This window comes from Nicotiana tomentosiformis, chromosome 4 (genome assembly GCF_000390325.3).
Source record: "Nicotiana tomentosiformis chromosome 4, ASM39032v3, whole genome shotgun sequence".
Taxonomy (NCBI): Eukaryota; Viridiplantae; Streptophyta; class Magnoliopsida; order Solanales; family Solanaceae; genus Nicotiana; species Nicotiana tomentosiformis.
This window is the reverse complement of record NC_090815.1, coordinates 73,039,133-73,066,108: the sequence shown is the minus strand read 5'-3', so window position 1 is coordinate 73,066,108 and position 26,976 is coordinate 73,039,133. Positions and strand designations below refer to the sequence as shown.

At 39.7% G+C, this 26,976-nt stretch overlaps 13 non-coding genes and 13 pseudogenes across 13 annotated transcripts; all 26 read right to left on the bottom strand.

Annotated features, from left to right (window-relative positions):
* Window positions 1–502: 502 nt before the first annotated feature.
* Window positions 503–621, bottom strand: LOC138910711 (5S ribosomal RNA; annotated as a pseudogene).
* A 518-nt stretch (window positions 622–1,139) lies between these two features.
* Window positions 1,140–1,258, bottom strand: LOC117274871 (5S ribosomal RNA). Its single transcript, XR_004505052.1, has one exon. It is a non-coding gene; the product is annotated as a 5S ribosomal RNA (ribosomal RNA).
* A 517-nt stretch (window positions 1,259–1,775) lies between these two features.
* Window positions 1,776–1,890, bottom strand: LOC117274873 (5S ribosomal RNA; annotated as a pseudogene).
* A 516-nt stretch (window positions 1,891–2,406) lies between these two features.
* On the bottom strand, window positions 2,407–2,525 carry LOC117274882 (5S ribosomal RNA; annotated as a pseudogene).
* Window positions 2,526–3,042: 517 nt separating this feature from the next.
* Window positions 3,043–3,161, bottom strand: LOC117274887 (5S ribosomal RNA; annotated as a pseudogene).
* A 517-nt stretch (window positions 3,162–3,678) lies between these two features.
* LOC117274867 (5S ribosomal RNA) lies at window positions 3,679–3,797 on the bottom strand. Its single transcript, XR_004505048.1, has one exon. It is a non-coding gene; the product is annotated as a 5S ribosomal RNA (ribosomal RNA).
* A 392-nt stretch (window positions 3,798–4,189) lies between these two features.
* Window positions 4,190–4,308, bottom strand: LOC117274864 (5S ribosomal RNA). Its single transcript, XR_004505045.1, has one exon. It is a non-coding gene; the product is annotated as a 5S ribosomal RNA (ribosomal RNA).
* A 3,064-nt stretch (window positions 4,309–7,372) lies between these two features.
* LOC117274866 (5S ribosomal RNA) lies at window positions 7,373–7,491 on the bottom strand. The gene has a single exon (XR_004505047.1). It is a non-coding gene; the product is annotated as a 5S ribosomal RNA (ribosomal RNA).
* Window positions 7,492–8,008: 517 nt separating this feature from the next.
* LOC117274862 (5S ribosomal RNA) lies at window positions 8,009–8,127 on the bottom strand. The gene has a single exon (XR_004505043.1). It is a non-coding gene; the product is annotated as a 5S ribosomal RNA (ribosomal RNA).
* A 1,747-nt stretch (window positions 8,128–9,874) lies between these two features.
* LOC117274859 (5S ribosomal RNA) lies at window positions 9,875–9,993 on the bottom strand. The gene has a single exon (XR_004505040.2). It is a non-coding gene; the product is annotated as a 5S ribosomal RNA (ribosomal RNA).
* Window positions 9,994–11,135: 1,142 nt separating this feature from the next.
* LOC117274899 (5S ribosomal RNA) lies at window positions 11,136–11,254 on the bottom strand (annotated as a pseudogene).
* A 509-nt stretch (window positions 11,255–11,763) lies between these two features.
* Window positions 11,764–11,881, bottom strand: LOC117274874 (5S ribosomal RNA; annotated as a pseudogene).
* A 515-nt stretch (window positions 11,882–12,396) lies between these two features.
* Window positions 12,397–12,515, bottom strand: LOC117274863 (5S ribosomal RNA). Its single transcript, XR_004505044.1, has one exon. It is a non-coding gene; the product is annotated as a 5S ribosomal RNA (ribosomal RNA).
* A 512-nt stretch (window positions 12,516–13,027) lies between these two features.
* LOC117274876 (5S ribosomal RNA) lies at window positions 13,028–13,145 on the bottom strand (annotated as a pseudogene).
* A 508-nt stretch (window positions 13,146–13,653) lies between these two features.
* LOC117274893 (5S ribosomal RNA) lies at window positions 13,654–13,772 on the bottom strand (annotated as a pseudogene).
* Window positions 13,773–14,278: 506 nt separating this feature from the next.
* LOC117274855 (5S ribosomal RNA) lies at window positions 14,279–14,397 on the bottom strand. Its single transcript, XR_004505036.1, has one exon. It is a non-coding gene; the product is annotated as a 5S ribosomal RNA (ribosomal RNA).
* A 508-nt stretch (window positions 14,398–14,905) lies between these two features.
* Window positions 14,906–15,024, bottom strand: LOC117274851 (5S ribosomal RNA). The gene has a single exon (XR_004505032.2). It is a non-coding gene; the product is annotated as a 5S ribosomal RNA (ribosomal RNA).
* A 509-nt stretch (window positions 15,025–15,533) lies between these two features.
* LOC117274858 (5S ribosomal RNA) lies at window positions 15,534–15,652 on the bottom strand. The gene has a single exon (XR_004505039.2). It is a non-coding gene; the product is annotated as a 5S ribosomal RNA (ribosomal RNA).
* Window positions 15,653–16,160: 508 nt separating this feature from the next.
* On the bottom strand, window positions 16,161–16,279 carry LOC117274854 (5S ribosomal RNA). Its single transcript, XR_004505035.1, has one exon. It is a non-coding gene; the product is annotated as a 5S ribosomal RNA (ribosomal RNA).
* Window positions 16,280–16,788: 509 nt separating this feature from the next.
* On the bottom strand, window positions 16,789–16,907 carry LOC117274857 (5S ribosomal RNA). Its single transcript, XR_004505038.2, has one exon. It is a non-coding gene; the product is annotated as a 5S ribosomal RNA (ribosomal RNA).
* Window positions 16,908–17,426: 519 nt separating this feature from the next.
* Window positions 17,427–17,545, bottom strand: LOC117274896 (5S ribosomal RNA; annotated as a pseudogene).
* Window positions 17,546–18,054: 509 nt separating this feature from the next.
* LOC117274894 (5S ribosomal RNA) lies at window positions 18,055–18,173 on the bottom strand (annotated as a pseudogene).
* Window positions 18,174–18,682: 509 nt separating this feature from the next.
* On the bottom strand, window positions 18,683–18,800 carry LOC117274878 (5S ribosomal RNA; annotated as a pseudogene).
* Window positions 18,801–19,317: 517 nt separating this feature from the next.
* LOC117274868 (5S ribosomal RNA) lies at window positions 19,318–19,436 on the bottom strand. The gene has a single exon (XR_004505049.1). It is a non-coding gene; the product is annotated as a 5S ribosomal RNA (ribosomal RNA).
* A 517-nt stretch (window positions 19,437–19,953) lies between these two features.
* On the bottom strand, window positions 19,954–20,071 carry LOC117274877 (5S ribosomal RNA; annotated as a pseudogene).
* Window positions 20,072–20,603: 532 nt separating this feature from the next.
* On the bottom strand, window positions 20,604–20,722 carry LOC138910712 (5S ribosomal RNA; annotated as a pseudogene).
* Window positions 20,723–26,976: the final 6,254 nt, after the last annotated feature.

The window sequence follows — 26,976 nt, the reverse complement described above, 5'->3', positions numbered from 1 at the left end:
TCTAAATTCTCTTAATACCTTCCCTCCTTTCACTTTAGGTGCGAAGGTGTAAAACCTTAAAACGACATAACTTAACATTCATTTATCCGTTTTGCGCAATTCCTCTTTTGATTTCAACTATTTTTCGCGGGCAAAGGCATTGACCAACATCAACAAGCCGCGCTCGATGATAATATCACAATTAGAGGGATTGTATGGCCTAGCGACATGCCTATCACACTAGGCCGCATGGAATGACGACATCGCAACTAGACGTTTTACGGATGTCGCCTTCGAGGCCAAGGCGTAGTGACATGTCAAGTGCAACAGTGTTAAGCCCGTAAAAATCTTCCTTATTTATTATAGATTTATTTTTAGCTTTTTTTCATAACTGTTAGCTTTAAAAAAATATTATTTCGTGTGAATCAAATATCGTTTACACTGCTTAAAACTCATTTGTGAATTTATAAGACCTACCGCCGATATTTTTAAAGAAGTAAGATACAAATTTTGCCTAAAAAGAGGGATGCAACACAAGGACATCCCAGGGGGTCACCCATCCTAGCACTACTCTCGCCAAGGCACACGTATCTTCGGAGTTCTGATGGGATTTGGTGTGTTAGTGCTCGTATGATCGCATCTGACATTCCTTGCACTCTAAATTCCCTTAAAACCTTTCCTCCTTAAGCTTTAGGTGCGAAGGTGTAAAACCTTAAAACGACATAACTTTATGCTCATTTATCCGTTTTGCGCAATTCCTCTTTTGATTTCAACTATTTTTCGCGGGCAAAGGCATTGACCAACAACAACAAGCAGCGCTCGATGAGAATATCTCAATTAGAGGGCCCGTAGGGTCTAGCAACATGCCTATCACACCAGGCCGCATGGAATGACGACATCGCAACTAGATGTTTTATGGATGTCGCCTTCGTGGCCAAGGCACAGTGACATCTCAAGTGCAACGGTGTTTAGCCCGTAAATATTTTCCTTATTTACTATATATTGCTTTTTTTATTTTTTTCCATCACTATTAGCTTTAAAAAAAATGTTTTTTAGTGTAAAACAAATATCGTTTACACTGCTTAAAACTCATTTGTGAATTTATTACACCTACCGCCGACATATTAAAAGAGGTAAGATACAAAATATTCCTAAAACGAGGGATGCAACATGAGAACTTCCCAGGGGGTCACCAATCCTAGTACTACTCTCGCCCAAGCACGCTCAACTACGGAGTTCTGATGGGATCCAGTGTGTTAATGTTGATATGATTGCATCCGATATTCCTTGCACTCTAAATTTTATTAATACCTTCCCTCCTTCCGTTTTAGGTGCGAAAGGATAAAACCTTAAAACGACATAACTTTACGATCATTTATCCGGTTTATGTAATTCCTCTTTTGATTTCAACTATTTTTCGCAGGTGAAGGCATTGACCAACAACAAAAAGCCGCGATCGACGATGATATCATAATTAGAGGGCCCGTAAGGCCTAGCGACATGCCTATCACACTAGGCCTCATGGAACGACGACATCACAACTAGACGTTTTACGGATGTCGCCTTCAAGGCCAAGGCGTAGTGACATGTCAAGTGCAACAGTGTTTAGCCCGTAAATATTTTCCTTATTTACTATATATTGCTTTTTAAATTTTTTTCCTAACTATTAGCTTTAAAATGATTATTTTTTCGTGTAAAACAAATATCGCTTACACTGCTTAAAACTCATTTGTGAATTTATTAGACCTACCGCCGATATATTAAAAAAAGTAAGATACAAATTTTGCGTAAAAAAAAGGATGCAACACGAGGACTTCCCAGGGGGTCACCCTAGTACTACTCTCGTCCAGGCACGCTTCACTTTGGAGTTCTGATAGGATCCGGTGTGTTAGTGCTGATATGATTACATCCGACATTCCTTGCACTCTAAATTCTCATAATACCTTCCTTCCTTCCTCTTTAGGTGCGAAGGTGTAAAAACTTAATATGACATAACTTAATGTTCGTTTATCCATTTTGCGCAATTCCTCTTTTGATTTCAATTATTTTTCGCGGGCAAAGGCATTGACCAACAACAACAAGCAGCGCTCGATGATAATATCACATTTAGAGGGCTTGTATGGCCTAGCGACATGCCTATCACACTAGGCCGCATGGAACGACGAAATCGCAACTAGACGTTTTACGAATATCGCCTTTGAGGCCAAGGCGTAGTGACATGTCAAGTGCAACGGTGTTAAGCCCGTAAATATCTTCCTTATTTATTATAGATTGAGTTTTAGATTTTTTTCATTACTATTAGCTTTAAAAAAATATTATTTCGTGTGAATCAAATATTGTTTACACTCCTTAAAACTCATTTGTGAATTTATAAGACCTACCGACGATATTTTAAAAGAAGTAAGATACAAATTTTGCCTAAAAAGAGGGATGCAACACGAGGACATCCCATGGGGTCGCCCATCCTAGCACTACTCTCGCCAAGGCACGCGTAACTTCGGAGTTCTGATGGGATTTGGCGTGTTAGTGCTCGTATGATAGCATCCGACATTCCTTGCACTCTAAATTCCCTTAAAACCTTTCCTCCTTCCGCTTTAGGTGCGAAGGTGTAAAACCTTAAAACGACTTAACTTTATGCTCATTTATCCGTTTTGCGCAATTCCTCTTTTGATTTCAACTATTTTTCGCGGGCAAAGGCATTGACCAACAATAACAAGCTGCGCTCGATGATAATATCTCAATTAGAGGGCCCGTAAGGCCTAGCGACATGCCTATCACACCAGGCCGCATGGAATGACGACATCGCAACTAGACATTTTACGGATGTCGCCTTCAAGGCCAAGGCGTAGTGACATGTCAAGTGCAACAGTGTTTAGCCCGTAAATATTTTCTTTATTTACTATATATTGCTTTTTAAATTTTTTTCCTAACTATTAGCTTTAAAATGATTGTTTTTTCGTGTAAAACAAATATCGCTTACACTGCTTAAAACTCATTTGTGAATTTATTACACCTACCGCCGATATATTAAAAGAAGTAAGATACAAAATATTCCTAAAACGAGGGATGCAACATGAGGACTTCCCAGGGGGTCCCCAATCTTAGTACTACTCTCGCCCAAGCACGCTCAACTATGGAGTTGTGATGGGATCCGGTGTGTTAGTACTGATATGATCGCATCCGACATTCCTTGCACTCTAAATTCTCTTAATACCTTCCCTCCTTCCGTTTTAGGTGCGAGGGTGTAAAACCTTAAAATGACATAAATTTACGATCATTTATCCGTTTTACGCAAATCCTCTTTTGATTTAAACTATTTTTCGCAGGTGAAGGCATTGACCAACAACAACAAGCCGCGATCGACGATGATATCATAATTAGAGGGCCCGTAAGGCCTAGCGACATGCCTATCACACTAGTCCACATGGAACGACGACATCGCAACTAGACGTTTTACGGATGTCGCCTTCGAGGCCAAGGCGTAGTGACATGTCAAGTGCAATGGCATTTAGCCCGTAAATATTTTCCTTATTTACTATATATTGCTTTTTAAATTTTTTTCCTAACTATTAGCTTTAAAAAGATTGTTATTTCATGTAAAACAAATATCGCTTACACCCCTTAAAACTCATTTGTGAATTTATTAGACTTACTGCCGATATATTAAAAGAAGTAAGATACAAATATTCCCTAAAACGAGGGATGCAACACGAGGACTTCCCAGGGGGTTACTCATCCTAGTACTACTCTCGTCCAGGCACGCTTCACTTTGGAGTTCTGATAGGATTCGGTGTGTTAGTGCTGATATGATCGCATCCGACATTCCTAGTACTCTAAATTCTTTTAATACCTTCCCTCCTTTCACTTTAGGCGACGATGATATCATAATCAGAGGGTCCGTAAGGCCTAGCGACATGCCTATCACACTAGGCCATATGGAACGACGACGTCACAACTAGACGTTTTACGGATGTCACATTCGAGGCCAAGTCATAGTGACATGTCAAGTGCAACGGTGTTTAGCCCGTAAATATTTTCCTTATTTACTCTATATTGCTTTTTAAAATTTTTTCCTAACTATTAGCTTTAAAAAGATTGTTATTTCGTGTAAAACAGATATCGCTTACACTGCTTAAAACTCATTTGTGAATTTATTAGACCTACCGCCGATATATTAAAAGAAGTAAGATACAAATTTTACCTAAAAAGAAGGATGAAACACGAGGACTTCCCAGGGGGTTACCCATCCTAGTACTACTCTCGTCCAGGCACGCTTCACTTCGGAGTTCTGATAGGATCCAGTGTGTTAGTGCTGATATGATAGCATCCGACATTCTTTGCACTCTAAATTTTCTTAATACCTTCTGTCACGCCCCGAACCTAGGAGCGAGACAAGCACCCGGTGCCTCACCTAACCTGGCATACCAAATTGCGACTAAGGGGCTCTGAACATATAATGTCATACTTTGGCCATGGGGACACCTTGCAAGACAATTTGCGAAGCAAAATATAAAACTGAATGGAAACTAGCGCTAACTAAACATCAATATAAAGCTAGGCCGACAAGGCCGTCATAGCTACTACAGCTGACAAACCATCAAATATACATACCAGGGCCTACAAACCCAACATACTGAACTAACCAACAGGATATGTCTACAAGCCTCTACTGATAGATGTACTATGATCGGAACAGGGCCCCGACCTACCCATAACATATATACAGATATACATAAGATGTACACAAAACTCTAGACCTGGCAACTCCGAAAGACGTGGAGCTTACCGATCAGGCTGAACTCGGGAAACACCTACTGAGGAGATCTACTCGTCTGTCTATCTGAACCTGCATGCATGAAATGCAGCGTCCCCGAAAAAGGGACGTCAGTACGAAATAATGTACCGAGTATGTAAGGCAATAACATAACTGAAAATCGAAACTGAACTGATAATATAATAACTGGAAGTAACTGGGAGTCAAAGATGATCTGGAGATATACTTACCTGCTGATACTGACTCAACTCCTTCAATATAGTAAGTAAAATAATTGTACGGCCTTATAAGGCTCGGTATATATAACTGCTCTGCCATAGTAGGCTCGCTCATAGGCGCTCGGCCATACTAGGCTATGTATCTCGACCATGCTGGGCTCGCTCATAGGCGCTCGGCCACAGTAGGCTCGGTATATAACTTTCCATCTGATCAGAGGTTGCCCAATAGGGGCCTGCCCATCGATTATAGCTCGATGGTAATGAAAATACTGTAATACTGTATATATAGGCTTGCTGCTCTCTTGACTGAAAGAAGACAATACTAAAATTGAATATAGAGTCTCGATAAGGAATAATATTGTAACTTATGAGACTAGAATAATGTGAATAAATTCATGAATACGAACTACTCTTTATGTCTCATTATTAACACATGTAGCTACGAGATCATGCCAAAATGAAGGAAGGGCTTAGCCTTAACATACCTTATCACAATCTTTCCAATCACCAAGTCGAACTCACCTCTTAGCACCTTAATCTACAAGAATGATAATAATACTATCGTTAAGTTACGAAAGGTACAACTATCGCACAACGAACGACAAACCTATTTTGTATTAAAACGGGCCGCATCTCCCCTATAATCCTTACTTCCTCCAAATTCAAGATAACACCAACAATACAAGAATAGAACAATAACAACATATATACATCATTATCCAGCCCTATATACACCATCAAATACTACAAAACAGCCCAACACACCCCAATCTCTTCGTACACAAAACGACCACCGTAGTAGTGTCAAACGACCCGAAAATGTTATGACGAACGACCAGCCAACCACCCTACATTTATATGGTATTTATAAACCCCCTTCCTCCTCCAAAACTCCACAAAACAGTAGTAAAACACGCAGCCCAACAGCAACACAAAACAGTCCACAAAACAGTCCGCTACAAGTGAATAACTCGAACTCACGGCTTCCGATCACCGTCCCGTGAGTTCTTACAAGTATAGAACGACTTACCATGAATTTACAGAAGAAAAATTGGATGAAAGAGAGCAGTAAACTCACCTTATTTGTTGGATAACTCAGCTCTTATCTTGGTTCTTCAAACTCTAGGTTTTACCTCCAATTGGAACTTGAAAGGGAGAGAAAATCAATTAGGGTTTGTGGGAAATTTTTGGGAGGATTCTTTGCAGAGCTTATGTCTGGTTATTATGCTCTATTTTAAGTCTAATATATGAAGAAAATAGGCCTTTAAAAGGCCTCTTTGGACGACCCGAAATGGCCCATTTTTTGGGCTCTCATTTAAGCAAGTAGGTGACACACCTACTTGTCACCTAGCAGCTTGTGCAGTATCGCACAAATGCCCATATCTTTCTACTCCAATGTCGTATTGACAAACGGTTTAATGCGTTGGAAAATAAACTCATAGATCTTTAATTTGATGGGTAGAAAACCCCATAACTCTAAGTATATTGGGAGAAAATCGTAGTTACATTTGACCCAAAGTTTCAGTAAAACTTATGAATGTAACTTGTGATGACTTTCATCGACTTTTGTTCCACAACTCGCTTGACTTCAAAACATAACACACGGATGTCATACGACTAATATAAATCATAACATAATCTCCTTATCATGTTAAGCACCCTAGTCTCACCCCAAAGGTATATGTTATAACATTCCCAACTTGTCGACTTTCGACGAAACATTATTTTCTTCAATTGCTTTAGCTTCTGAACCGTCCAACCCTCTTTGTATTTGTTGTTCATGATCTTCAATATTTGTAACCTCAGAGGTAACATGATTAAATTACTTTATATACTTTTAAATATTATCTCATTTTTGGTCCTACATTAGTTTGCTTACGATGCATTTTTACGTACGAAAATATAGGGTGTAACTCCTTCACTCCTTCCGCTTTAGGTGCGAAGGTGTAAAACCTTAAAACGACATAACTTTACAATCATTTATCCATTTTACTCAATTCCTCTTTTGATTTCAACTATTTTTCGCGGGTGAAGGCATTGACTAACAATAACAAGCCGCGCTCGACGATAATATCACAATTAGAGGGCCCCTAAGGCCTAGCGACATGCCTATCACACTAGGTCGCATGGAACGGCGACATCGCAACTAGATGTTTTTTGGATGTCGCCTTCGAGGCCAAGGCGTAGTGATATGTCAAGTGCAACGGTGTTAAGCACGTAAATAGTTTCCTTATTTACTATATATTGCTTTTTTGATTTTTTTTCATAACTAATAGCTTTAAGAAATTTTTTATTTCGTGTAAAGAAATATCGTTTACACTGCTTAAAACTCATTTGTGAATTTATTAGACCTACCGCAGATATATTAAAACAAGTAAGATACAAGTTTTGCCTAAAAAGAGGGATACAACACGAGGTCTTCCCAGGGGGTCACCCATCCTAGTACTACTCTCGCCCCAGCATGCTTGACCTCAGAGTTCTGATGGGATCTGGTTCGTTAGAGCTGGTATGATCACTTCCTACATTCCTTGCACTCTAAATTATCTTAATACCTTTTCTCTTTCAGCTTTTGGTGCAAAGGTGTAAAACCTTCAAACGACATAACTTTACACTGATTTTTCCGTTTTATGCAATTTCCCTTTGATTTAAACTATTTTTCGCGGGCAAAGGCATTGACCAACAACAATATGCCGTGCTCGACGATAATATCACCATTAGAGGTCCCGTAAGGCCTAGCAACATGCCTATCCCACTAGGCCTCATGGAACGATGACATCGCAACTAGACGTTTTACGGTTGTCACCTTCGAGGCCAAGGCGTAGTGACATGTCAAGTGCAACGATGTTAAGCCCGTAAATAATTTCCTTATTTACTAAATATTGATTTTTTGATTTTCTTTCCTAACTATTAGCTTTAAAACAATTATTATTTCGCGTAAAACAAATATCGTTTACATTGCTTAAAACTCATTTGTGAATTTATTAGACCTACCACCGATATATTAAAAGAAGTAAGATTCAAATTTCTCCTAAATAGATGGATGCAACACGAAGACTTCCCAGGGGGTCAGCCATCCTAGTACTCCTCTCGCCCAGGCACACTTGACCTCGGAGTTCTGATGGGATCCGGTGCGTTAGTGCTGGTACGATCACATCCGACATTCCTTGCACTCTAAATTCTCTAAATACCTTTCCTTCTTCCGCTTTAGGTGCGAAGGTGTAAAACCTTAAAACAACATAACTTAACGTTCGTTTATCCGTTTTATGCAATTTCTCTTTTGATTTCAACTATTTTTCGCGGGAAAAGGCATTGACCAACAACAATATGCCGTGCTCGACGATAATATCACAATTAGAGGTCCTGTAAGGCCTAGCGACATGCCTATCACACTAGGCCGCATGGAACGACGACATCGCAACTAGACATTTTACAGATGTGGCCTTCGAGGCCAAGGCGTAGTGACATGTCAAATTCAACGGTGTTAAGCCCGTAATTATTTTCCTTATTTACTAAATATTGCCTTTTTGATTTTTTTCCTAACTATTAGCTTTAAAAGAATTGTTCTATCACGTAAAACAATATCGTTTACACTTTTTAAAACTCATTTGTGAATTTATTATACCTACCGCCGATATATTAAAAGAAGTAAGATGCAAAGTTTGCCTAAAAAGATAGATGCAACATGAGGACTTCCCAGGGGGTCACCCATCCTAGTACTACAATCTTCTAATGGGATCCGGTGCGTTAGTGCTGGTATGATCTCGTCGGACATTCTTTGCACTCTAAATTCTCTTAATACCTTTCCTCCTTCCGCTTTAGGTGCGAAGGAGGAAAGGACATAACTTTACGCTCATATATCCGTTTTACACAATTACTCTTTCGATTTCAACTAGCTTTCGCGAGAAAGGCATTGATCAACAACAACAAGCCGCGCTCGACGATAATATCACAATTAGAAGGCCTGTAAGGCCTAGCAACATGCCTACCATACTAGGCCGCATGGAACGACGACATCGCAACTAGACATTTTACGGATGTCACCTTCGAGGCCAAGGCGTAGTGAAATGCGAAGTGCAACGGTGTTAAGTCCGTAAATATTTTCCTTATTTGCTTTATATTTCTTTTATGATTTTTTTCCATAACTATTACCTTTAAAAAAATTGTTATTTCGTGTAAAAAAAAATATCGTTTACTCTCTTTAAAACTCATTTTTCAATTTATTAGACCTACCTCTGATATATTAAAAGAAGTAAGATACTAATTTTGCCTAAAAAGAGGGATGCAATACGAGGATTTCCCGGGGGTCACCCATCCTAGTACTACGATCGTCCAAGCACGCTTCTCTTCTGGGTTCTGTTGGGATGCGGTGCGTTAGTGCGTGTGTGATCGCATCCCACATTCCTTGTACTCTAAATTCTCTTAATACCTTTCCTCCTTCCGCTTTAGGTGCAAAGGTGTACATAACTTTACGCTCCTTTATCTGTTTTACGCAATTCCTCTTTTGATTTTAACTATTTATCGCGGGCAAAGGCAGTGACCAACAACAACAAGCCGTGCTCGACGATTATATCACAACTAAAGGGCCCATAAGACCTAGTGACATGCCTATCACACTAGGCCGTAGGGAACGACAATATCGCAACTAGACATTTTACGGATGTCGCCTTCGAGGCCAAGGCGTAGTGACATGTCAAGTGCAATGGTGTTAAGCCCGTAAATATTTTCCTTATTTGCTATATATTGCTTTTTTTTTTAAATTTTTTTCATAATGATTTTCTTTAAAAAACATTGTTATTTCGTGTAAAGAAAATATCGTTTACTCTCTTTAAATATCATTTGTGAATTTATTAGACCTACCTCCGATATATTAAAAGAAGTAAGATACAAATTTTGCCTAAAAAGAGGGATGCAACACGAGGACTTCCTAGGGGGTCACCCATCCTAGTACTACTCACGTCCAGGCACGCTTAGCATCGGAGTTCAGATGGGATCCAGTGCGTTAGTGCTAGTATGATCTCATCGGACATTCATTGCACTCTAAATTCTCTTAATACCTTTCCTCCTTCTGCTTTAGGTGCGAAGGTGTAAAACCTTAAAATGACCTAACTTTATGCTCATGTATTCGTTTTACGCAATTCCTCTTTTGATTTCAGCTATTTTTCACGGGAAAGGCATTGAACAACAACAACAAGCCGTGCTCGACAATAAATTCACAATTGAGGGCCCGTAAGGCCTAGCGACATGCCTATAACACTAGGTCGCATGGAACAACGACATCGCAACTAGACATTTTACGGATGTCGCCTTCGAGGTCAAGGCGTAGTGACATGTTAAGTATAACGGTGTTAAGCCCGAAAATATTTTCCCTTCTTTGCTTTATATTGCTTTTTTGATTTTTTTCATAACTATTAGCTTTAAAAAAATGTTATTTCGTGTAAATAAAATATCGTTTACTCTCTTTAAAACTCATTTGTGAATTTATTAGACCTACCTCCGATATATTAAAAGAAGTAAGATACAAATTTTGCCTAAAAAGAGGTATGCAATACGAGGACTTCCCAGGGGGTCACCATTCCTAGTACTACTATCGCCCAGTCTCGCTTAGCTTCAGATTTATGATGAGATCCGGTGCGTTAGTGCTAGTATGATCATATCCGACATTCCATGCACTCAAAATTCTCTTAATACCTTTCCTCCTTCCGCTTTAGGTGAAAACCTTAAAACGACATAAATTTACGCTCATTTATCTGTTTTACACAATTCCTCCTTTGATTTTAACTATTTTTCGCAGGCAAAGGCATTGACCAACAACAACAAGCCGCGCTCGATGATAATATCACAATATGAGGGCCCGTAAAGCCTAGCAACATGCCCATCACACTAGGTCGCATGGAACGACGACATCGCAACTAGATATTATACGGATGTCACCTTCGAGGCCAAGGCGTAGTGACATGTTAAGTGCAACGGTGTTAAGCCCGTAAATATTTTCCTTATTTGCTTTATATTTCTTTTTTGATTTTTTCATAACTATTAGCTTTAAAAAAATTGATATTTCGTGTAAAACAAAATATCTTTTACTGTCTTTAAAACTCATTTGTGAATTTATTAGACCTACTTCCAATATATTAAAAGAAGTAAAATACAAATTTTGCCTAAAAAGAGGGATACGACACAAGGATTTCCCAGGGGTTCACCCATCCTAGTACTATGATCGGCCAAGCATGCTTCTCTTCGGAGTTCTGTTGGGATGCGGTGCGTTAGTGCGTGTATGATCGCATCCCACATTCCTTGCACTCTAAATTCTCTTAATACCTTTCCTCCTTCCACTTTAGGTGAAAACCTTAAAACGAAATAACTTTACGCTCATTTATCCGTTTTACGCAATTCCTCTTTTGATTTCAACTATGTTTTATCTGGCAAAGGCATTGAACAACAAAAACTAGACGCGCTCGACGATAATATCACATTTTGAGGGCCCGTAAGGCCTAGCGACATGCCTATCACACTAGGCCGCATGGAACGATGACATCGCAACTAGATATTTTACGGATGTCGCCTTCGAGGCCTAGGCGTAGTGACATGTGAAGTGCAACGGTGTTAAGCCCGTAAATATTTTCCTTATTTGCTTTATATTGCTTTTTTGATTTTTTTCATAATTATTAGCTTCAATTTTTTTTTTATTTCGTGTAAAAACAATATCGTTAACTCTCTTTAAAACTCATTTGTGAATTAATTAGACCTACCTCCGATATATTAAAAGAAGTAAGATACAAATTTTTCCTAAAAAGAGGGATGCAAAACGAGGACTTCCCAGGGGTCACCAATCCTAGTACTACTCTCGCCCAAGCACGTTCAACTACGGAGTTCTGATGGGATCCGGTGCGTTAGTGCTGGTATGATCTCATCGGACATTCATTGCACTCTAAATTCTCTTAATACCTTTCCTCCTTCCGCTTTAGGTGCGAATGTGTAAGACCTTAAAACAACATAACTTTATGCTTATTTATCCGTTTTACGAAATTCCTTTTTAGATTTCTACTATTTTTCGCGGTCAAAGGCATTGACCAACAACAATAAGCCGCGCTCGACGAAAGTATCACAACTAGAGGGCCCGTAAGTACTAGCGACATGCCTATCACAATAGGCCGCATGGAACGACAACATCACAACTAGACATTTTACGGATGTCGCCTTCGAGGCCAAGGCGTAGTGACATGTCAAGTGCAATGGTGTTAAGCCCGTAAATATTTTCCTTATTTGCTATATATTTCTTTTTTATTTTTTTCATAGCTATTAGCTTTAAAAAAATTGTTTTTTCGTGTAAAACAAATATCGTTAACTCTCTTTAGAACTCATTTGTGAATTTATTAGACCTACCTCCGATATATTAAAAAAGTAAGATACAATTGTTTCCTAAAAAGAGGGATGCAATACGAGGACTTCCCAGGGGGTCACCCATCCTATTACTACTCACGCCCGGGCACGCTTGACTTCGGAGTTCTGATGGGATCCGATGCGTTAGTGCTAGTATGATCTCATCGGACATTCATTGCACTCAAAATTCTCTTAATACCTTTCTTCCTTCTGCTTTAGGTACTAAGGTGTAAAACTTTAAAACGACATAACTTTACGCTCATTTATCCGTTTTACGCAATTCCTCTTTCGATTTCAACTATTTTTCGCGGGAGAGGCATTGATCAACAACAACAAGCCGCACTCGATGATAATATCACAATTAGAGGGGCCGTAAGGCCTAGCGACATGCCAATCTCACTAGGTCGCATGGAACGACGACATCGCAACTAGACATTTTACGGATGTCGCCTTTGAGGCCAAGGCGTAGTGACATGTCAAGTGCAACGGTGTTAAGTCCGTAAATATTTTCCTTATTTACTAAAATATTACTTTTTTGATTTTTTCCCTAACTATTAGCTTTAAAATAATTGTTATATCAAGTAAAAAAATATCGTTTACATTGTTTAAAACTCATTTGTGAATTTATTATACCTACCGCCGATATATTAAAAGAAGATACAAAGTTTGCCTAAAAAGAAGGATGCAACAAGAGGACTTCCCAGGGGGTCACCATCCTAGTACTACTCTCGCCTAGGCACGCTTGACTTCGGAGTTCTGATGGGATCCGGTGCGTTAGTGCTGGTATTATCTCATCGGACATTCTTTGCACTCTAAATTCTCTTAATACCATTCCTCCTTCCGCTTTAGGTGCGAAGAAGGAAAGGACATAACTTTACGCTCATATATCCGTTTTACGCAATTCCTCTTTCGATTTCAACTATTTTTCGCGAGAAAGGCATTGATCAACAACAACAAGCCGCGCTCGACGATAATATCACAATTAGAGGGCCTGTAAGGCCTAACGACATGCCTATCATACTAGGCCGCATGGAATGACGCCATCGCAACTAGACGTTTTACGGATGTCGCCTTCGAGGCCAAGGCATAGTGAAATGTGAAGTGCAATGGTGATAAGCCCGTAAATATTTTCCTTATTTGCTTTATATTGCTTTTATGATTTTTTCCATCACTATTACCTTTAAAAAAATTGTTATTTCGTGTAAAATAAAATATCGTTTACTCTCTTTAAAACTCAGTTTTCAATTTAATAGACCTTCCTCCGATATATTAAAAGAAGTAAGATACTAATTTTGCCTAAAAAGAGGGATGCAACACGAGGATTTGCCAGGGGGTCACCCATCCTAGTACTACGATCGGCCAAGCACGCTTCTCTTCGGAGTTCTATTGGGATGCGGTGCGTTAGTGCGTGTATGATCGCATCCCACATTCCTTGCACACTAAATTCTCTTAAAACCTTTCCTCCTTTCGCTTTAGGTACGAAGGTGTACATAACTTTACGCTCCTTTATCTGTTTTACGCAATTCCTTTTTTGATTTCAACTATTTTTCGCGGGCAAAGGCAGTGACCAACAACAACAAGCCGTGCTCGACGATAATATCATAACTAGAGGGCCCGTAAGACCTAGTGACATGCCTATCACACTAGGCCGCATGGAACGACAATATCGCAACTAGACATTTTACGGATGTCGCCTTCTAGGCCAAGGCGTAGTGACATGTCAAGTGCAATGGTGTTAAGCCCGTAAATATTTTCCTCATTTGCTATATATTGCATTTTCTTATTTTTTTTCATAATGATTTGCTTTAAAAATAATTGTTATTTCGTGTAAAGAAAATATCGTTTACTCTCTTTAAATATCATTTGTGAATTTATTAGACCTACCTCCGATATATTAAAAGAAGTAAGATACAAATTTTGCCTAAAAAGAGGGATGCAACACGAGGACTTCCCAGGGGGTCACCCATCTTAGTACTACTCACGCCCAGGCACGCTTAGCATCGGAGTTCTGATGGGATCCGGTGTGTTAGTGCTGGTATGATCTCATCGGACATTCATTGCACTCTAAATTCTCTTAATACCTTTCCTCCTTCCGCTTTAGGTGCGAAGAAGGAAAGAACATAACTTTACGCTCATATATCCGTTTTACGCAATTCTTCTTTCGATTTCAACTATTTTTTGTGGGAAAGGCATTGATCAACAACAACAAGCCGCGGTCAACGATAATCTCACAATTAGAGGGCCTGTAAGGCCTAGCGACATGCCTATCATACTAGGCCGCATGGAATGACGACATCGCAACTAGACGTTTTACGGATGTCGCCTTTGAGGCCAAGGCATAGTGAAATGTGAAGTGCAATGGTGTTAAGCCCATAAATATTTTCCTTATTTGCTTTATATTGCTTTTATGATTTTTTCCATAACTATTACCTTTAAAAAAAATTTTATTTTGTGTAAAATAAAATATCGTTTACACTGCTTAAAACTCATTTGTGAATTTATTAGACCTACCGCCGATATATTAAAAGAAGTAAGATACTAATTTTGACTAAAAAGAGGGATGCAACACGAGGATTTACCAGGGGGTCACCCATCCTAGTACTACTCTCGCCCAAGCACACTTAGCTTCGGGGTTCTGACGGGATCCGGTGTGTTAGTGCTGCTATGATCGCATCCGACATTCCTTGCACTCTAAATTCTCTTAATACCTTTCCTCCTTCCGCTTTAGGTGCGAAGGTGTACATAACTTTACGCTCCTTTATCTGTTTTACACAATTCCTTTTTTGATTTCAACTATTTTTCGCGGGCAAAGGCAGTGACCAACAACAACAAGCCGTTCTCGACGATAATATCACAACTACAGGGTCCATAAGACCTAGTGACATGCTTATCACACTAGGCCGCATGGAACGACAATATCACAACTAGACATTTTACGTATGTCGCCTTCGAGGCCAAGGCATAGTGACTTGTCAAGCGCAATGGTGTTAAGCCCGTAAATATTTTCCTTATTTGCTATATATTGCTTTTATTTTTTATTTTTTTCATAATGATTTGCTTTAAAAAAATATTGTTATTTCGTGTAAAGAAAATATCGTTTACTCTCTTTAAATATCATTTGTGAATTTATTAGACCTACCTCCGATATATTAAAAGAAGTAAGATACAAATTTTGCCTAAAAAGAGGGATGCAACACGAGGACTTCCCAGGGGGTCACCCATCCTAGTACTACTCACGCCCAGGCACGCTTAGCATCGGAGTTCTGATGGGATCCGGTGTGTTAGTGCTGGTATGATCTCATCGGACATTCATTGCACTCTAAATTCTCTTAATACCTTTCCTCCTTCCGCTTTAGGTGCGAAGAAGGAAAGGACATAACTTTACGCTCATATATCCGTTTTACGCAATTCTTCTTTCGATTTCAACTATTTTTCGCGGGAAAGGCATTGATCAACAACAACAAGCCGCGGTCAACGATAATCTCACAATTAGAGGGCCTGTAAGGCCTAGCGACATGCCTATCATACTAGGCCGCATGGAATGACGACATCGCAACTAGACGTTTTACGGATGTCGCCTTCGAGGCCAAGGCGTAGTGAAATGTGAAGTGCAACGGCGTTAAGCCCATAAATATTTTCCTTATTTGCTTTATATTGCTTTTATGATTTTTTCCATAACTATTACCTTTAAAAAAATTGTTATTTTGTGTAAAATAAAATATCGTTTACTCTCTTTAAAACTCATTTTTAAATTAATTAGACCTACCTCCGATATATTAAAAGAAGTAAGATACTAATTTTGACTAAAAAGAGGGATGCAACACGAGGATTTGCCAGGGGGTCACCCATCCTAGTACTAATCTCGCCCAAGCACACTTAGCTTCGGAGTTCTGATGGGATCCGGTGTGTTAGTGCTGCTATGATCGCATCCGACATTCCTTGCACTCTAAATTCTCTTAATACCTTTCCTCCTTCCGCTTTAGGTGCGAAGGTCTACATAACTTTACGCTCCTTTATCTGTTTTACACAATTCCTTTTTTGATTTCAACTATTTTTCGCGGGCAAAGGCAGTGACCAACAACAACAAGCCGTGCTCGACGATAATATCACAACTACAGGGTCCATAAGACCTAGTGACATGCTTATCACACTAGGCCGCATGGAACGACAATATCACAACTAGACATTTTACGGATGTCGCCTTCGAGGCCAAGGCATAGTGACTTGTCAAGCGCAATGGTGTTAAGCCCGTAAATATTTTCCTTATTTGCTATATATTGCTTTTATTTTTTATTTTTTTCATAATGATTTGCTTTAAAAAAATATTGTTATTTCGTGTAAAGAAAATATCGTTTACTCTCTTTAAATATCATTTGTGAATTTATTAGACCTACCTCCGATATATTAAAAGAAGTAAGATACAAATTTTGCCTAAAAAGAGGGATGCAACACGAGTACTTCCCAGGGGGTCACCCATCCTAGTACTACTCACGCCCAGGCATGCTTAGCATCGGAGTTCTGATGGGATCCGGTGTGTTAGTGCTGGTATGATCTCATCGGACATTCATTGCACTCTAAATTCTCTTAATACCTTTCCTCCTTCCGCTTTAGGTGCGAAGGTGTAACACCTTAAAACGACATAACTTTATGCTCATGTATCCATTTTACGCAATTCCTCTTTCGATTTCAATTATTTTTCGCGGGAAAGGCATTGAACAACAACAACAAGCCGTGCTCGACAATAAATTCACAATTAGTGGGCCCGTAAGGCCTAGCGACATGCCTATCACACTAGGTCGCATGGAACAACGACATCGCAACTAGACATTTTACAGATGTCGCCTTCGAGGCCAAGGCGTAGTGACATGTTAAGTATAACGGTGTTAAGCCCGAAAATATTTTCCCTTATTTGCTTTATATTGATTTTTTAATTTTTTTTTCATAACTATTAGCTTTAAAAAAAATGTTATTTCGTGTAAATAAAATATCGTTTTCTCTCTTTAAAACTTATTTATGAATTTATTAGACCTAACTCCGATATATTAAAAGAAGTAAGATACAAATTTTGCCTAAAAAGAGGTATGCAACATGAGGACTTCCCAGGGGGTCACCCATCCTAGTACAACTATCGCCCAGGCTCGCTTAGCTTCAAATTTATGATGAGATCCGGTGCGTTAGTGCTAGTATGATCGTATCCGACATTCCATGCACTCTAAATTCTCTTAATACCTTTCCTTCTTCCGCTTTAGGTGAAAACCTTAAAACGACATAAATTTAGGTTCATTTATCCGTTTTACGCAATTCCTCCTTTGATTTATACTATTTTTCGCAGGCAAAGGCATTGAACAACAACAACAAGCCGCGCTCGATGATAATATCACAATATGAGGGCCCGTAAGGCCTAGCGACATGCCTATCACACTAGGCCGCATGGAACGAAGACATCGCAACTAGATATTTTACGGATGTCACCTTCGAGGCCAAGGCGTAGTGACATGTTATGTGCAATGGTGTTAAGCCCGTAAATATTTTCCTTATTTGCTTTATATTGCTTTTATGATTTATTCCATAACTATTACCTTTAAAAAAGTTGTTATTTCGTGTAAAATAAAATATCGTTTACTCTCTTTAAAATTCATTTTTAAATTTATTAGACCTACCTACGATATATTAAAAGAAGTAAGATACTAATTTTGCCTAAAAAGAGGGATGCAACACGAGGATTTGCTAGGGGGTCACCCATCCTAGTACTACGATCGGCCAAGCACGCTTCTCTTCGGAGTTCTGTTGGGATGCGGTGCGTTAGTGCGTGTATGATCGCATCCCACATTCCTTGCACACTAAATTCTCTTAATACCTTTCCTCCTTCCGCTTTAGGTGAAAAACTTAAAACGAAATAACTTTACGCTCATTTATCCTTTTTACGCAATTCCTTTTTTGATTTCAACTATTTTTTATCGGGCAAAGGCATTGAACAACAACAACAAGCCGCGCTCGACAATAATATCACATTTTGAGGGCCTATAAGGCCTAGCGACATGCCTATCACACTAGGCCTCATGGAACGATGACATCACAACTAGATGTTTTACGGATGTCGCCTTCGAGGCCTAGGCATAGTGACATGTGAAGTGCAACGGTGTTAAGCCCGTAAATATTTTCCTTATTTGCTTTATATTGCTTTTTTGATTTTTTTCATAACTATTAGCTTCAAAAAAGTTGTTATTTCGTGTAAAAACAATATCGTTAACTCTCTTTAAAACTCATTTGTGAATTAATTAGACCTACCTCCGATATATTAAAAGAAGTAAGATACAAATAATTCCTAAAAAGAGGGATGCAACACGAGGACTTCCCAGGGGTCACCAATCCTAGTACTACTCTCGCCCAAGCACGCTCAACTACGGAGTTATGATGGGATCCGGTGCGTTAGTGCTGGTATGATCTCATCGGACTTTCATTGCACTCTAAATTCTCTTAATACCTTTCCTCCTTCCGCTTTAGGTGCGAATGTGTACGACCTTAAAACAAAATAACTTTACGCTCATTTATCCGTTTTACGAAATTCCTTTTTCGATTTCAACTATTTTACGCGGTCAAAGGCATTGACCAACAACAATAAGCAGCGCTCGACGATAGTATCACAACTAGAGGGCCCGTAAGACCTAGCGACATGCCTATCACAATAGGCCTCATGGAACGACAACATCACAACTAGACGTTTTACGGATGTCGCCTTCGAGGCCAAGGTGTAGTGACATGTCAAGTGCAATGGTATTAAGCCCGTAAATATTTTCCTTATTTGCTATATATTTCTTTTTTTATTTTTCTCATAACTATTAGCTTTAAAAAAATTGCTATTTCGTGTAAAACAAATATCGTTAACTCTCTTTAAAACTCATTTGTGAATTTATTAGACCTACCTCCGATATATTAAAAGAAGTAAGATACAATTGTTTCCTAAAAAGAGGGATGCAACACGAGGACTTCCCAGGGGGTCACCAATCCTAGTACTACTCACGCCCAGACACGCTTGTCTTCGGAGTTCTGATGGGATCCGATGCATTAGTGCTGGTATGATCTCATCGGACATTCATTGTACTCTAAATTCTCTTAATACCTTTCTTCCTTCTGCTTTAGGTGCTAAGGTGTAAAACCTTAAAACGACATAACTTGATGCTCATTTATCCATTTTACGCAATTCCTCTTTCGATTTCAACTATTTTTTGCGGGAAAGGCATTGATCAACAACAATAAACCACACTCGATAATAATATCACAATTAGAGGGGTCGTAAGGCCTAGCGACATGCCTATCTCACTAGGTCGCATGGAACAACAACATCGCAACTAAACATTTTACGGATGTCGCCTTTAAGGCCAAGGCATAGTGACATGTCAAGTGCAATGGTGTTAAGCTCGATAATATTTTCCTTATTTGCTTTATATTGATTTTTTGATTTTTTTCATAACTATTATCTTTAAAAGAAATTGTTATTTCGTGTAAAGAAAATATCGTTTACTCTCTTTAAAACTCATTTGTGAATTAATTAGACCTACCTCCGATATATTAAAAGAAGTAAGATACAAATTTTTCCTAAAAAGAGGGATGCAACACGAGGACTTTCCAGGGGTCACCAATCCTAGTACTACTCTCGCCCAAGCACGCTCAACTACGGAGTTCTGATGGGATCTGGTGCGTTAGTGCTGGTATGATCTCATCGGACATTCATTGCACTCGAAATTCTCTTAATACCTTTCCTCCTTCCACTTTAGATGAAAACCTTTAGGTGAGAAGGTGTAAAATCTTAAAACGACATAACTTTACGCTCATTTATCCGTTTTACGCAATTCCTCTTTTGATTTCAACTATTTTCTGAGGGCAAATGCATTGACTAACAACAACAAGCCGCGCTCGACGATAATATCATAATTAGTGGGCCCGTAAGGCCTAGCTACATTCCTATCACACTAGGCCGCATGGAACGACGATGTCGCAACTAGATGTTTTTCGGATCTCGCTTTCGAGGCCAAGGCGTAGTGACGTATCAAGTACAACAGTGTTAAGCCCGTAAATATTTTCCTTATTTACTATACTATGTTTTTTTGATTTTTTTAATAACTAGTAGCTTTAAAAAAATTATTATTTTGTGTAAAACAATATATCGTTTACACTGCTTAAAACTCATTTGTGAATTTATTAGACATACTGCCGATATATTAAAAGAAGTAAGATACAAATTTTGCCTAAAAGGAGGGATGCAACACAAGGACTTCCCAGGGGGTCAACCATCCTAGTACTACTCTCTCCCAAGTGCGCTTGACTTCGGAGTTCTGATGGCATCCAATGCGTTAGTGCTGGTATGATCGCGTCCGAGATTCCTTGCACTCTAAATTCTCTTAATACCTTTCCTCCTTCCGCTTTAGGTGCGAAGGTGTAAAACCTTAAAACGACATAACTTTATGCTCATTTATCCATTTTATGCAATTCCTCTTTTGATTTCAACTATTTTCCATGGGCAAATGCATTGACCAACAACAACAAGCTGCACTCGACGATAATATCACAATTAGAGGGCCCGTAAAGCCTAGCTACATGCCTATCACACTAGGTCGCATGGAACGATGACATCACAACTAGACATTTTACGGATGTTGCCTTCGAGGCCAAGGCGTAGTGACGTGTCAAGTGCAACGGTGGTATGCCCGTAAATATTTTCCTTATTTACTATATTTTTCTTTTTTGATTTTCTTCATAACTATTAGCGTTAAAAATATTATTATTTCGTGTAAATAAATGTTACAACCCAAATTCGCATACCATAGATCACGCCGTAAGTTAGTCGACGTAAATCCAAGAAGATATTATCTTTGAGATGATAAGAAGTTAATCCTATTGGTCTTAAACGATAAAAAGGTGTATAAGAGTGGTTAACAAGTATTTGAAGTTAAACGAATCAAGGATGTTGTAACCCGTATTTTCGGGTAACACTAGAGGTGATTAATTATCCCAAGAGGTCTTGTTTTAATGTATTTGAATCATATAATATCCGCATCATAAGTCTTGAAGTCAAGCGAGTTATGAAACAAAGTCGAAAAAAGTTGTCGCAACTTACGTTTATAATTTTACTTAAACTTTAGGTCAAATGTTACTACATTTTTCTTCCAATATACTTGGAATTATGGGGTGATCTACCTATCAAATTAAAGATCTATGAGTCTAGTTTCCAACTCATTAAACCGTTCATCGATACAATCTCGGAATAAAGAGATATTCGCATTTTCGTGAGAGTGCGCCAAGCAGCTCTTTATGGGGCCCACATAGGCGGTTTAAGACATATGGATATATATAAGATACCTCAACCCCGTTTTAAGTCATTATTTTTCAGTATATTCAGACCTTAGAACCCTAAAAACACTCTCTCAAGGTTCTCTCATGATCCAAGACCCAAACAAAGGGCAAACAACACAAATCAAGTGTCGGGAATCCCGTGGCGCTAGTAAGTTTCTTGTTCTTCTTGTTGTTGCTGATTTTTGTGTTGTTCCAGCTCATGTGGGAGGTTGTTTTAAGTGTTTTATGTTCTGTAAATACTCCTTCAAGTTTTTAATATCAACCCTAGGTGATTTCAAGTTTTCTAAAGTAATTCTAGTGCCGAAAAACCCGAATTGATTTCTAGTTTCGCTTCCTTGTTCTTGTGGCAGAATTGGAGAGATATTTCGTGGAAAATTAAGGTCAAATTGGAGTTGTTATTTCTGTTTAAAGGTAAGGAACCTCTTACTCTATATATATTTAAGATTATCCAAGTTGTGGCTATGTCGTTGATGCTTGAACTTGTGAAATATATATCGAAAGGCTTGGTAGTAATGTTGTTAGTTGGTGGACTGTTTTGGAGGCTCAATATGATTCTTAATGATGTTGTTTGGGCTGTTTGGTGATTGTATTGACTTGTGGGAAGTCATATAAATAGGGAAGGTGCTGTCCGTTTCATCGTAAAATAGGTTGCGGTCGATACATAATAGTTACGACGCTTAAATGATAATGATAGTGTCATTTCTCTTATTGTAGACTAAGGAGTCGTGACATTTGCATAGCTTGAGGTTGGGCAGTATATAGAAGGTATGTGAGGCTATCCCCTTCATTCTTTTGCATGACTCCGATTGTACATAATGTAATGAACGAGCTCCCAAAGATACTCTACTCTTAGAAGCTAGCAGTACTTACATTGTTGCCCTTCTTATGAAACGATTGATATTGATGTTACTTCTCTTATTCTTATATTATCAATGTTGTTGGTAGTTCCTGATTCTTATAAGATTCTTGATGAAGAGTTAATCCTAATAACGTGTACGAAGGATACCGACCTTACGTCACTCCGAAAGGTTCAAAATGTGATTCCAATGAGTCCAGCATGCATCATATATATGTATCTATTTTACTCTACCGAGCCGCGCTATAGTTGGCCGGGTACGGCACCTATTGTGCAACCACTGATCAGTTGGGTTTTACCGAGCTCCACGTGGCCGGGTATGATTCTACCGAGCCCTATGATGGCCGGGTACGTTTTACCGAGCCTATTACGGCCGGGTACGATATGATGATGGTGATGCCCACAAAGGCGTATGTTTTAAAAGTTTATGTATATATATGTATGTATCATGTGTTTCATGTTAGTAGCCCTCAGAGGTACCCAGATGTCACAGGTTGTATATTCCCTATCCCTGTTTACATTACTGTTCTTACTTATGCTTTCCTGCCTTACATACTCAGTACTTTATTCGTACTGACGTCCTTTTTATTTGTGGACGCTGCATGTCGTGCTGCAGGTCCTGATAGACAGGTAGACGTAGCTCCCCCACCACAGTAGGCTGTCTAGTTCAGCGGTTATTGGCGAGATCCCTTCTCCGGACTTGCCGTGGTCTTGGTATGCATTTTTGTTATAGACATTATGGGTATGTCGGGGCCCTGTTCCAGCAATGTTGTAGCACTTATGTTCCTTTAGAGGCTCATAGACAGGTGTCGACTTATGGTAGCTCGTACCTTATATATAGTTTCTTGACAGTATTGTCGTCCCATTTTATGTATGTTCATGACATTATCTTTCATTGTTGGATGTTCATGACCCATGTCTACTATTTATATTGATCTTGTCGGCCCTTAAAGATAATAAGGAAGGTTAGATAAAATGTATGTTGGTGCTCGGCAAGTATGGCCCGGGTGCTAGTCATGACCCTCCAGTTGGGTCGTGACAAACTTGGTATCAGAGCAAGTCTGTCCTAGGGGTTGTCTATGAGCCGTGTCTAGTAGAGTTTTGATTATGGATGTGTAGCGCGCCACATTTATAATCAGGAGGCTACGTGACATCTAGGGTTGTTACCTTCTTCCTGAATCTAGATCGTGCGTAGAGTTGAGTCGTAAGTGTTCATATCTAATATTCACCTTGTTTTCTTTTAGCGATGCCTTCGACTAGGAAGCAAGCGATTAGTAAACGGCTTGATACAGCTGTGGGAGAGGCTAACCTTCAGGTGCCTCCAGCCATAGCAGGCCAAAGTGAGCCTCAGAGTGAGATGCCGTCTCATACCTCTCTGTCTCCTCCCGAGGATATTAGGAGGCACCCAGTACATCCAGTTCCTCCGTCTGGCACTACAGACCATGATATGCGCAGTGCGGTGCAATTGTTGACTAGCTTGGTAGCTGCTCAGGCTCAGAGGCAGAATACCGGTGCTGCTGATAAACCGGTTAGTGCGAGAGTTCGTGATTTTATTAATCTAGACCCTCCAGTGTTTACCGGATCAGACCCCAAGGAGGACCCGCAAACATTTATTGATCAGGTTCATTGTACATTGCGGGTTATGCATGCTAGTGATACGGAGGCAGTAGAGTTGGCTTCTTATCGGTTACGGGATTTAGCGATTTTATGGTATGATAGTTGGGAGAGATCTAGGGGTCCGAACGCTCCTCCAGCCGTGTGGAAGGAATTTTCTGAGGCCTTTCTTCGTCACTCCTTGCCAGCTGAGATACAACGAGCTAGAGCTGATAAGTTCTTGAACCTTCGACAGGGTAATATGAGTGTACGAGAGTATAGAATATAGTTTGATTCTTTAGCAAGGTATACTCCCCATATGGTGGCCGAGATGAGTGATAAGGTGCACCTGTTCGTGAACGGGTTGGGACCACATCTGATAAATGAGTGCACAACAGCCTCCTTGGTAGAGGGCATGGATATTTCCCGTATTCAGGCTTATGCCCAGACCTTTCAGGATCATAAGTTATATGCTAAGCTCTCTAAATGTGAATTCTTGCTGAACTCAGTAGCATTCCTTGGCCATGTGATATCTGATGAGGGTATTAGTGTCGACACTCAGAAGATCGATGCAGTGAAGAATTGGTTGAGACCTACAACACCGTCAGAAGTCCGCAGCTTCCTGGGGCTAGCAGGATATTATAGGCGGTTTGTATAAGGGTTTTCCTTTATATCAGCACCATTGACTAAGTTAACACAGAAAACTACCAAGTTCCAGTGGTCTGATGCTTGTGAACATAGTTTTCAGGAGCTAAAGAATCGATTGACATCTGCGCCAGTGCTCACTCTCCCAGAAGGAACAGAAGGTTATGTGGTATATTGTGATGCCTCAGGTATAGGTTTGGGGTGTGTATTGATGCAACGTGGGAAGGTGATTTGCTTATGCATCAAGACAATTGAAGAAGCATGAAAAGAATTACCCGACTCATGATTTGGAATTGGCTGCAGTAATATATGCTTTGAAGATATGGCGGCACTACTTATACGGCGTCCATGTTGACATCTACACAGATCACAAGAGTTTACAATACATCTTCAAGCAGAAGGAGTTGAATTTGAGGCAGCGTAGGTGGCTTGAATTACTGAAAGACTATGATGTCGAGATATTGTACCATCCCGGTAAAGCTAATGTTGTGGCAGACGCTCTCAGCCGTAAGTCAATGGGAAGCTTAATACATATTGAGGCAGGTAGACAAGGGTTGACCAAAGAGCTTCACCCGCTGGCCAATATGAGAATCAGATTGTTGGACTCTGACGACGGAGGTGTTACCGTATAGAATACAGCAGAATCATCTTTGGTAGCCGAGGTAAAAGCACGGCAATATGAAGATCCTACCTTAGTAAAATTGAGAGAGGGAATTCAGCAGTGTAAGATTACAGCTTTCAAGATCGGAGGAGATGGGACACTGAGATACCAGGGCCGATTATGTGTACCTAGTGTGGCAGGGTTGCGAGAGAAGATTATGATTGAGATTCACCAGTCCCGATATTCTATCCATCCTGGCTCGACAAAGATGTATCATGACGTTAAGGAGCAGTATTGGTGGGATAACATGAAGAAGTCTATTGCAGAATTTGTAGCCCAGTGTCCTAATTGTCAACAAGTAAAGATCGAGCATCAGAAACCTAGTGGATTGATTCAGAATATAGAGATTCCGACCTGGAAATGGGAGGTGATTAATATGGACTTCATTATTGGATTACCTCGCTCTTATCATAAGTTTGACTCCATCTGGGTGATAGTTGATCGACTTACAAAATCTGCCCATTTTCTGCCAGTTAAGACAACTTACACGGCTGAAGATTATGCGAAGTTGTATATCAAGGAGATTGTTAGGCTTCATGGTGTGCCGGTATCTATTATATCAGACCGAGGAGCTCAATTTACGGCTAACTTTTGGAGGTCTTTTCAGAAGGGTTTAGGCACACAAGTAAATCTCAGCACTGCATTCCATCCACAGACTGACGGACAGGCTGAATGTACCATCCAGACGCTTGAAGATATGCTACGAGCATGTGTTCTAGATTTCAAGGGGAATTGGGATGACCATCTGGCACTTATAGAATTTTCCTACAATAATAGCTACCATTCCAGTATTAAAATGGCCCCGTATGAGGCACTGTACGGGAGGAGATGTGGATCACCAGTTGGATGGTTCGAAGTCGGTGAGACAGAATTATATGGGCCAGATTTGATTCACCAAGCCATTGAGAAGGTGAAAGTGATACAAGAGCGACTGAGGACGGCACAAAGCAGGAAAAAGTCTTATTCCGACGTCCGACGTCGTGATCTGGAATTTGAGGTTGGTGATTGGGTTTTCCTGAAGATCTCGCCGATGAAGGGTGTTATGCGTTTTGGGAAGAAGGGTAAGTTGAGTCCACGGTATATTGGGCCGTACAAAATTCTTCGACGAATTGGACAGGTTGCTTACGAGTTAGAATTGCCATCTAAATTGGAATTTGTCCACCCGGTATTCCATGTATCTATGTTAAGGAAATGTATTGGAGACCCTTCTCGGGTCGTCCCTATCAAAGATGTACAAGTTACAAAGGATCTATCATATGATGAAGTGCCAGTGGCTATATTAGATCGACAAGTCCGCAAGCTGAGAACAAAGGATGTAGCTTCCGTGAAAGTATTATGGAGGAACAAGAATATAGAAGAAATGACATGGGAAGCAGAAGAGGAGATGAAGTCTAAATACCCTTACCTATTCCAGAGTGAAGATAACGAGGATGCCGGGGGAAAGAAGGACGCATTATAAGGTGAAACGGCTCTATGAGGTAAGCAATAGCTTGTGAATACTCTTTTTTTAATACAAAATGGT